The sequence below is a fragment of the Chenopodium quinoa genome, unplaced genomic scaffold (assembly GCF_001683475.1).
Source record: "Chenopodium quinoa cultivar QQ74 unplaced genomic scaffold, ASM168347v1, whole genome shotgun sequence".
NCBI lineage: Eukaryota > Viridiplantae > Streptophyta > Magnoliopsida > Caryophyllales > Amaranthaceae > Chenopodium > Chenopodium quinoa.
This window is the reverse complement of record NW_018743910.1, coordinates 1-11,144: the sequence shown is the minus strand read 5'-3', so window position 1 is coordinate 11,144 and position 11,144 is coordinate 1. Positions and strand designations below refer to the sequence as shown.

Sequence of the window (11,144 nt, the reverse complement as noted above, 5' to 3'; positions counted from 1 at the left end):
TCATAACATTTATGCACAAAAATAGCTCATGCAATAATCTAATCCGGTGTGTAGCTCAAACCCAAAGACTAGTTCAAAACTTCAAATTGATAATACTTTGTAATAGTTTGTATATGTTATTGATGTTGAAATAAATAGCCTTCTTGTTTCACACTGCTCTCACCAGTGAACATTCACATATTATTTTATATACAATAGAACAAAGTCCATAACTTGTCCATCATCAACATTTACAAGATTTACAACTCCTCATAGAGGCAGAGAGAAAAGGGAGTGAAACACAAACCAAAAAAAAAAAAAAAAAAAAGGAAAATGGCAGAGGGTGTTCTTTTCAACTTAGCTGGAACAGTGTTGGAAGCCGTGGGTAAAGCAGCCATAAAAGAGGCTGCGTCCTGGTGGGGTGCACGAGACGATTTGAAGAAGCTGGAGAACACCATCAAGTTGATCCAAGCTCGAGTTCATGATGCTGAGAGGAACCAGGAAGAGCCAGGCAGAGATTGTGCCATCAAAGAGTGGCTTCGGAGGCTGAGGACAGTGCTTTACCAAGTTGATGACCTGTTTGATCTTGTCCTCACCGTTGACCGGGAGAAACAACAGATGAAAATGAACAAGCAGGTTTGTATTCCTTTCTCGAGATCAGGCACTCTTTGTTTTAACTGGAAAATATCTAGAGAAATCAAGTCTATTCGACAACAACTTGATGAAATCAATTCAGATATTGCTGGCTTAAACTTGAATGCCTATCATGATCATAGAGGTGAACCACAATCACTAAGGGCTCGCTTCATGAGGAATAGAGAATCAGGCTCTCATGTGAAAGAATATGTCACTGGTAGGGAAAATGACAAAAAAATAATTACTGAAATGCTTTTTGATCCAAAATTTGATGGGAAAAGGATTACTGTAATTCCAATTGTGGGGTTTGGAGGTCTTGGAAAAACCACTCTTGCTCAACTGGTTTTTAATGATGAGGGTGTTCAGAACCATTTTGATCTTACTAAATGGGTCTGTGTACCTGAGGTAGGTGATCAAAACACTGTAATTAGGAGAGTTTACCAATGCTTCACCGGTAAAGAGGATTTTGATAGACTCCTATTTAGCGCGATTGAATCATGCATCCTAGAATCGATAAAGGATAAGAAGTATCTTCTTGTCTTAGATGATATATGGGATGAAAGTAAACTTAGCTGGTTGGATCTTCTAAGTTTACTTAAATGTGGTGCAACTGGAAGTAGAGTTATTGTAACAACACGCTCTGCTGACGTTGCAAAAGCTGTTGGGACAACAGAAGCCCACAATCTGGGACTTCTAACTGAAGAAGAGTCCTGGAATCTTTTCAAAAAATTAGCATTCCGATCAGAGCAAGAAGAGAGTAGTAATTCTTATTTGACTCAGTTAGGGAAGGAGATCGTTGATAGCTGTGGAAATATTCCCCTTGCTATCAAGGTTGTAGGAAGCCTTCTTCCTGACATTAGTGAGGAAGCGTGGCGACAAATTAGAGATGCTCGACTCTCAAAGGCAAAGGGGATGGCAGACACAAAGGCAAAGGGGAAGGAAGAAGATGATATCATGAAAGTGCTGAAGTTGAGTTATGACTACTTGCCACCGGCATTAAAGCAATGCTTTGCTTACTGTTCATTGTTTCCAAAGGACTATGAATACAGTAAGAATCATTTGGTAAAACTCTGGATGGCGCAAGGATATTTTGACCAATCAAGCACAGGTATTGGAGAGAAATACTTTATGAAATTGTTGGGAGGAGCTTATTCCAAGGTCCTAGAGAAGATGCTGAAGGGAATTTCAAATGCAAAATGCACGATTTAGTGCATGACTTGGCTCAAGATATAGCTAGTGAAGAGATGAAACAATTGGTCGAGCCTTTAGACCAGATATCTTCAACTGATGAACTTATACATGTGAGTGCTAAATTGGAAAAGCCAGAAGATGGTGGATGGGAAGCTCCAGTGTCGTTGCTTGCTGCTAGGAAGATACGGTCATTGATACTGTTAAGACTCAATGTTAATATTGCTATCAAATCATCATCTCTTGAAATGATGATTTTGAAATTTCAGTCTTTGCGTGCCTTAGACTTAGAGGGTAAGAAGATCTCTGTGCTTCCAAATTCTATAGGGAAGTTGAGACACCTGAGATACCTTAATCTTGCAAGAAATGATCTTATTAAATGTCTTCCTGATAATATAACAAGATTACAGAACCTGCAAAACACTGAATCTTTTGAGATGCTTTAATCTTAGAGAGTTGCCTAAAGATTTTTGTAAAATTGGACAGCCTTAGGCACTTGGAAATTCTTTTTAGCGGTCTAAGAGATTTGCCAACAGGATTTGCGAATATGACAGCTTTGAAAGACTTAGATGTATTTATAGTTGGGAAAAACAATGGTATAGATTCATTGCCACCCTTGAATATTACTGGATATGTGGATATTGAATTCAGCAAGTGGCGGAGTGATGCTGTTGTGGAAGCACAGAGGGCAAATTTGAAGGACAATCAGCATTTGGTACGTCTTAAATTAATGTTTGGATCCATGGAAGTTACTCCTGCAGATTTCGGTTGAAATGGATAGAATGTTACTGTCCTTGCAACTGCCTCCAAATCTTAAAAACATTTCTGTTCAGCAGTACAAAGGAGTTGAGATGCCACGTAGATGGTTAGATGGGTTATCTAAGCTTGTTTTCATCCGTATTGAGTATTGCAGTAATTGCAGAGTTCTCCCTCACATGAGTCAGCAGCCTCATCTCAAAGAACTTTATCTTTCTTCATTTGATAGCTTGGAGTATGTAGAAGATGAAGATGATGTTTCGGTTGGTGATGGAAAGTGTGATTCTGGAGCTCACAATAATGTCTACTAACCCATCCTTAGAAAACTTGCAATTATTGGGTTTGACGTCTCTAAAGGGGTGGACAAGACCATCAAAGGGTGATGATGTTGGTGAGACAAGGCACTGGCTGTTTCCTCGTCTTTTGAAAATGAACGTAGATCACTTCTCCAAGTTGATGTCAATGCCTCTAGCGCCAAAGCTGGAGTCATTAAGGGCTCAAGTAATCAATTGGAAGGTGTTTGAATCCAATCTGACATCAGTTGATGATGAGGAAGCATCTTCTTCTTCGACTAATCTTTTTACTTCATTAAAAGAGTTGGATATTTCTACGATTGAAGATGGACCTACTTCTCTGACAATCAGTAATAGGTTTCTCTAATCTACAGAGTATACATATAGGCCATTGCGGCGAAACTGACAAGTTTGATGATAGAATCTTCAAATCCCATTCGGTATCTCCATATTAATGGGTGCAAACACTTGAAAAACATATCAGTGGGAAATATCTCTGTCCTTGACACACTGATAATTGAGGGCGGCGGTAATGACTTGGAAGAAGAGCTCTCTCAAAGCATTGCTTGCTTAACCACGCTTCAGAAACTTGAAATCAGTTCGTTTCAACACAGTGAAACAACTCCCAGAAGAGATGAGCAACCTCTCCTTGCTGCGTGAGTTGAAGATTGTTGATTGTCCAAAAATGGTGTCACTTCCACTATCATTATTTGGCCTTACCTCTTTACAGAAGCTTTGTATAAGCAGCTGTCCAGATCTGAAAGAAAGATATGAGATGCCAAATGGCCAAGATTGCCACCTTCTCCAACATATTCCAATGTTATATTGTGAGTTTCTGAAACCTGCATTTTGTCTCTATATAATTTTATGTTAATTGAGTGTTTAATGTGAAATTTAAATACCTCCGTTTTATATTATTTGCAACGATTAGACATTTTTACCTCTTTACTTTATGTCAAATCGTTGCAAATAATATAGAACAGAGGTAGTATGCAACTTTTGGCATTTTTTGGTATGGGAATAATTAATAAACTGACTTCCTTCAATTAAGGTATGCATGACTTTTTTAACTACAATGTAAAACATAATATGTATGCAAGTTGAATTGATGAGCACATTCGATATTAAGTTTAGATTATATTGTTAAATGAAATTGAAAAGGACATTGACTGAAGAGAAGGAAGGACACAATTGTCAGACTTGCTTTGTAGGTGATGCATTTTCTACAGTTTGTTCTTGGTTAAGGATCAACACTAATCATATCTTCACATTTGGGCAGCTTTTAGGCGTTATAGCCTATTGTGATAAGTGAGCACCAAATGAAGTCCGCTTCTTCACTTTTCTGTTGGTTTAACGCGACTGATGCCTACCAGAACAATGATTTTCTGATGAACAATTCCATGCTGCTGTAAGTTTAATTGAATTGCATTCTCAATTTCTCATCCTACTCATTTTGTCGTTTGAAATTTCGTGTAGATATGTTTTCTGAAATAAATCATTAACTGCTATTATCTATTGCAGCTCTTCACATATACTGATAACAACAGAATTGTACGGTTGAATAATAGTCTCAAATCCAGAGGAACTAAGCCATGCTAACCTCACAAAGGTGATTTTGCAAACTATAGGCTTCTAAAATTTTAGGCTTGAATTATTATGCATACTTCCTTTGATAAGCTGAATTTTATGAATCTGTATTTTGGGTTACTAAGCTTATCTGAGTGAGAAATTAAGATTTGCTGTTCATGTTTACCCTTGTGCCACTCTAAGTCCAGATTTCAAGCAAAGAGGATCGAAAATCTTGTGTGTTAGTTTTGTGACAATGTACATACAGAATATAAAAACGATCCTACCAAGAACTTTTTAGATGCTGAGAAGCATGACTGCTTGAGTACAGCTTTGGAAACTCATTAAAAGTGCTTTGTGCATTTTACCACTCCTGCTCCTAGATTATGTCATAATTTATTATTATTGCTCGATGCTTTCAGGGATATTGAAGATTTTGGGGTGCATTAAGCAGCAAGTTATTGAAGGGGGAAAAGGTAAAAACATAATCAAGCAAGGAGCAAGCTTTTACCTGACATTGCAAGGAATGAGATTTCTTCCTTCAGAGATGCTATGTAGCAATGCTGTACTAAAATGAATATGGTGACTGTTTCGTTGCTCCTTAGTGATGCTAGGCCATCTGCATCAATACATCATTGATGCAACCGGTGATACACCAAGAATTGAGCCGAATGCAATTGCACAGGGGTGCAATTTTTTGTTTCACGCCGTTTAATTGTTTCCTGAGTTAACCACTTTGGTGCGTGTGGAGTAAATCAAGGCCCTTGTTTTTATGTTAATAATTTCAGTAGTAGACTTGGATTGGCCTGAGGCTGAACATATGGTTTGTGGAGCTTTTCAACCCTTCCTAGAAGGTGGGAAAAGCTTACATAATGATGCTAATCACTGGCTAGTGTTGGGATTGTTGTGCTGCGCTTGTGCTTAAATCTGGTCAGCATTTTGGGAACATGGGGCATTTATTCAGATGGCATGATCGTGTATATGAGGTCCAGCTTGTCAGGAAACAAAGCTGGACAGAAGCTCTGTTTTCTGGTGATATTTGTAACCTTTGTCCTCTCAATCTGTTACAGTATAGTTTATATCTTATATATCAGCACTCAGTAGATAGCAGATATCAATTCCTGCTCGCTGTAAATCTACCTCTTATGTAATAATACTGGCTGTATGTATAACTAATTGCTTTTGAGTAATGTAGACTAACTTCAGTAGAAAATTTACTGTCAGCTGCTCAACCCTTTAGTTTCCTTTGTTTAATTTGCTTACCGCCTTTAAACAAACTTACAATGTAATTGTGATCGATTTATTTGGATTTATTTACTTGATATGTGAAGTTTAAGTATGACCACTTGACCAGCCCTCCCTCTGTCTTGTTGGTTAGGATAACTCCAAACCTTAATCAAGGTCAGGGGTTCGAGGGTTGGTAGGGAGGAGAAAGAGAGAAAGATATTTAGTTTAAGTATGTGCATTACTAATGCACTATCTGAGAAGCTATTCTATTTATCTTTGAATTTATGGACATAAACCCCATTATTTCTTCCAATCTTTTCAGTTGTGTTTTTAACAAGAGGTCTTGACAGGTCTCCCTCCAATCCCTTTTCTTCTCTTCATTACTCAGTCATGCACCTTTGTCAATATGTATTCAATTGGATTTTAATCACTAATTAACTATCAAACCTTTTGCATCTGGCACAGTTCCTTACCTACAATGTTGATTGGCATAATGTTAATTCACAAATTCTTATATGTGGCTAGTCACATGGTATGGCCACTTCACATGTAATGCAATTAAATAAGTAATAGGGGGTTACGGTGATGAGTAAATGAGGTTACCTTGACGTATGTGGGTTACTTAAATGAAAAAAGGGGTTACTCTCTTACATAAGTGGAATCATTCTTTCAATTTTTAAAACAAAAAAATAGGAGTTAAGGGTTACCTATTTCTAAATTAGTTGATATTACTCATATAATGAATTGGAGTTACTTTAATGGACAAAATGAGGTTACTCTTTGAATAAATAGGGTTACTCATATACTACATCCGTTAATTATTATGTGCAACAAAGAGGTATTATTTATGAAACATAAAATATTCCTTTGTTGCACAGAATAATTAATGGAGGTAGTATATAAATAAAAATTATTCTTATAAATTAATGTGGCCACACCGTGTGGCTAGCCACATACAAGACTTACTCATGTTAATTTAGTGTATAAATGTATTGCTTTAAAAAGCATTCTTAATATAATTTTGATAATTTTCTACGTCATTTTGTATCTATATATCTTTCGTAATCCTTTAATTTGATCAAAATTTGTTAACTATATTTTCAGATTTTATTTTGTTAGTATAAAAAATTAATTATAATGATAATTTAAAAATGTTTATTGAAAATTACCGCCTTAGTGGCACAGGAATTAAGGGTGAGCAAAAATTCCAGATACCTTGAATTGGAACCGGAACTGGTTAGGAACAAAACGGAATTGAACCAGGTGGTTCCAATTTCGGGTAATAAATTAAGGACCCGGTTGTAACCGGTTCCAATTCCAATTCTCGGTTTTTTGGACCCATAACCGGTTGGGAATTCGGTTACCCAACATACATATTTTACACTAAATAAGTTTTTAAAAATAAAATTATGTTAAATGTATCTAGTTAGTATATATATATATATATATATATATATATATATATATATATATATATATATATTAATACCTAACATAAATAAAATAGCCTAATGCATATATAAATACAAGTGTTAAACGCTAAAAATGAAAATAGAATAAAATATATAAGTATTATAATTTATATTATATTTTAACAATTATATACCTAAGTGGGGTACCCAGAACCAAAACCCGGTATCCAGTGGTTCCAATTCCAACTTCCAAGTCCTAAATTTTAGGACCCGATTGAACCAATTCCACTTCTGGTTCCAAATTTTGAGACTCGGTTCCAACCAATTCCGTATCCGGGTCCTAAAATTTTGACCGGGTACTCAGTTCGCTCACCCCTGACAAGAACTAATCTAGTGTTGAATAAGTTAATCTTAAAAACCTCCGATCTCTTACATTCCCTTTATTAATTTCATTCCATTTATCCCGTGTAAACCAAACGGCCCCTAGGGACTTGCAGACTTGCTCTTTGAGACTTTGACAAAGGAGGTTCTCTTTCCGACTCTGTCTCACTGTCATTCGACTTCTCCTTCTCGGTCACTCCAATACTCCCTCAATCTCTCTCGCCGGCGCTCCGTCCTCCGGCCATCGTATCCCCTCCTCCAGGTCCAGGTATCTAATTTGGTTGATTACAGTTTGTATTATCTTGATTCTATCAATCCCAACCTAGTTCACTTTATTTTTATGAGTTATTGATAAATTTTTGGAATTTGCTGTAGTTGGTTTGAAATCTGATATATCATCATCTTGTATGTTTGTTTGATTCTATGTTTCTGGAAATTATAGCTTAGTTTATACTTGTATGTAATCACACAAACTCTAGTAAATTAGTAGAACTTGTTTTGCTTATTTGATACAAGTTTTGCTTCTCTAAAAACATAAATGAGTAATTTAGGCATAAGGGCGCCTGCACTCGATGCACGTAAGACGAGTTGTTATTGAAATTGAGTTTTAGATTGTTATATAATTATATTTTATTTTAGAATAACTTGGTGGTTTAAGTAATTTGATTTTAATGTTTTACAAATGTACTCCCTATAAGTCATGTAATTACTATGCCCAATTTCTGCAGGTAATTAGTGTTTGCAAAGGAAGCTGTTTATGGTGGAGTATGTTGGGACTCGATTATTATTAAGTATATGATCTATCTAAATCGTCGTTTTAGTAACCCTTTAATTGAGCAATCAGTAGAATTGACTACCCATGGTGAAAAAGTGTAGAATTGGCACAGAAGAAGTAGAAACATTATGGGAGGAAGTTAGGGAGTTAAGCCTCGGTACATCTACTGAGGTGGAACGACTTAACTCTCCTCCTTCACCTCTTGAATTTCTTAGGAACTTTGTGGCTCCTAACAAGCCTTGCATCATATCCAATGCCCTTGATCACTGGCCTGCCCTTTCATTATGGTCTTCTGATGACTATCTTTGCCAAGCCCTTGGGTCAGCAGAGGTTTCTGTCCATTTAACTCCGAATGGCCGAGCTGATTCTTTAGTTCCTCATCCTGCAGACTCTTCCTCCCTTTGCTTTGCTTCTGCACATGTGGAACGCATGTCCTTCCCTGATGCTTTCCATCTCATCTCTGATTCTGAATAGAGTGGAAGTCTTGTGGCATATGCTCAGCAACAGAATGATTGCTTTCGGACTGAGTACTCGGTTTTGGGTTCAGATTGTGATACACACATTGATTGGGCCTCTGAAGCTCTAGGCTGTCTTCCAGAGGCTGTCAACCTTTGGATTGGTAACAATCGGTCTGAGGCTTCCTTCCACAAAGACCATTATGAAAATCTATATGCTGTTGTTTCTGGTGAGAAACATTTCCTTCTGTTGCCACCTACTGATGTTCATCGCCTGTATATTCGTCAGTACCCAGCTGCAAATTACTCCTATTCTCAGGTTTCTATTAATTAATAAACTTTCTTGTATATCATTTATCAATTGGTGACAATCGGTCTGAGACTTCCTTCCACAAAGACCATTGTGAAAAGTTTGGTTTTATATTTGCAGGATACAGGAGAGTTCAATTTGGAGTTCGATGATCCAATTAGACATGTCCCTTGGTGCAGTGTGAATCCTTATCCACCTAAAGGAAGAGAGGAGAAGGAACACAATGAATTTCCTTTATATTTTAACGGGCCAAAGCCATTTGAATGTACAGTCAAGGCTGGGGAGATGTTATACCTGTAAGTTTCATTACTTAATTTAATGTGCCTTGGTATACATGTAGCTAAAGTTTTTGCTTCACCATCTGCTTGATGAGCCCTGAATTTACTGTACTTGTGAATTGAGCTTGGGTGGCCCTTATTGGCTATTAATGGTCCATACTTTTAACTTATTGGCCATGGAATTCACCTATCTTAACCAGTTAACCTACAAAGCATGAGCTTATTTTTCCAAAATAAGTGAGAATGGATCCCATAATTGTTTCCAATAGAAAGTTTATTTCTTAAAACTTGTTTTGAGTTTTTGACAGTTATACTATAAGGCTTTTTTTTTTTTTTTTTTTTTTCCTTCTACATTCAATTTTATTGCCTATTGGTTTGTCATGTTTTGTTGATCAGTGCTTGATGGTTGACTGTACTGATCCCAAAAGGACAGCATCTTATAATCAGGTTATCTTATTGATCACCATCATTTCCTTCTTACACCCCCTTAAAAATGAAGGGTACCCTCGATGCATTCTTGGATTGAAATCTGTGATAAACTTCCTTTCTCTGTATGAACTATGAAGGGCATTTTTGAACCATTTTTGGAAAGATTTCTCTCTTTTTATTCCTCACCTAATTGAAGCCTTGAGAAGTATCTCTTATAAGTTCTGTCAGTGCCTAGTGACTGTCAGTGCCCCTATCCCAAGTCTCAATAGCTATTAATACTGCAACCCATTGTTCATTGATCAAAGGTAGCTATTAGATCTCTTGGTTAATACTTTTTTTAGTTTTTAAATGTTGACATCTGTAACTCATTATTAGGTTCTTAACATTGTTGCTCATGCAATGGGACATTTGTGTATATTGCAGGCCTAGTATGTGGTTTCATTATGTGAAGCAAAGCCCACGCACCATTGCAGTCAACTATTGTAAGAAGCACTTTGAACCACAATTCCTTAATCTTTAGATTTCTAGTATTAGATAATTGATTACATATGCTTAAGGTTCATCTTGTTCTTGCAGGGTATGATATGCAATTCGATATCAAATATGCTTACTTCAACTTCTTGCAATCGATTAATCCTATTGCCTGAAGAGTGTTTAAAAACTGGTTGCCTGATGCTTGTTCTCACATTTTTCACATTTTGAGTCAGTCATTTTGGGTATAGGCAGATTGTGCTGTATCAATTGTAATGCTTGTAGGTACTTGTATTTGAATGGATTGACTTTCATTTTTGGAAAGCATTTTTGTAAACAAAATTCCATATGATTTTTTCTTCTTTGTATCCAATTTTATATTCTGTATTTCATAGGGAAATCTAAGCTTACATTACATTAATTTAGGGGATGCTGGGAGGATTGGGTTTCTAGAGTTGTAATTGATGAACATTGCTATTCAATATTCGAATTGAAATCGCTTTTAATCCTTTGTTTCACTTCGCGTATTATTTTATCCTGCTAATCTATATATATATATATATATATATATATATATATATATATATATATATATATATATATATATATATTGTTTTAATCATTTATATTTAATTTTTCCCTATTTCCAGCTAATGGGGTCCTGCCAAGTGGTAGTAAAAATGTGTGTTCTTTTTAGTCCATCAATTTGTGTGTGTATATTAGCTGCTGCTTTCACTCGTCCTTACTAACCTTTTTTTTTTTTTTTTTCCTTTTTTTTTTTTTACGGAACGGATCAGAACTACCCTTATTTTCACTAAGGGCTACTAGCACAAGGCTTGCTTACTCAAGAAGCCACAAAGTTAAGTCCCAAGATTGAACTTACCCAAACAAGTAAAATGTTATTAGATTGACCAAATAGATGGACCAAAAGAATACACATTTTACTACTACTTGATCCGGACCCATAACAAATCTCCTCCTCCAGCTT

The 11,144-nt window shown here is 36.3% G+C and overlaps 2 pseudogenes; both read left to right on the top strand.

The window, feature by feature from the left end:
• Positions 1-312: 312 nt before the first annotated feature.
• Positions 313-3,512, top strand: LOC110687027 (annotated as a pseudogene).
• A 4,013-nt stretch (positions 3,513-7,525) lies between these two features.
• On the top strand, positions 7,526-10,492 carry LOC110687022 (annotated as a pseudogene).
• Positions 10,493-11,144: the final 652 nt, after the last annotated feature.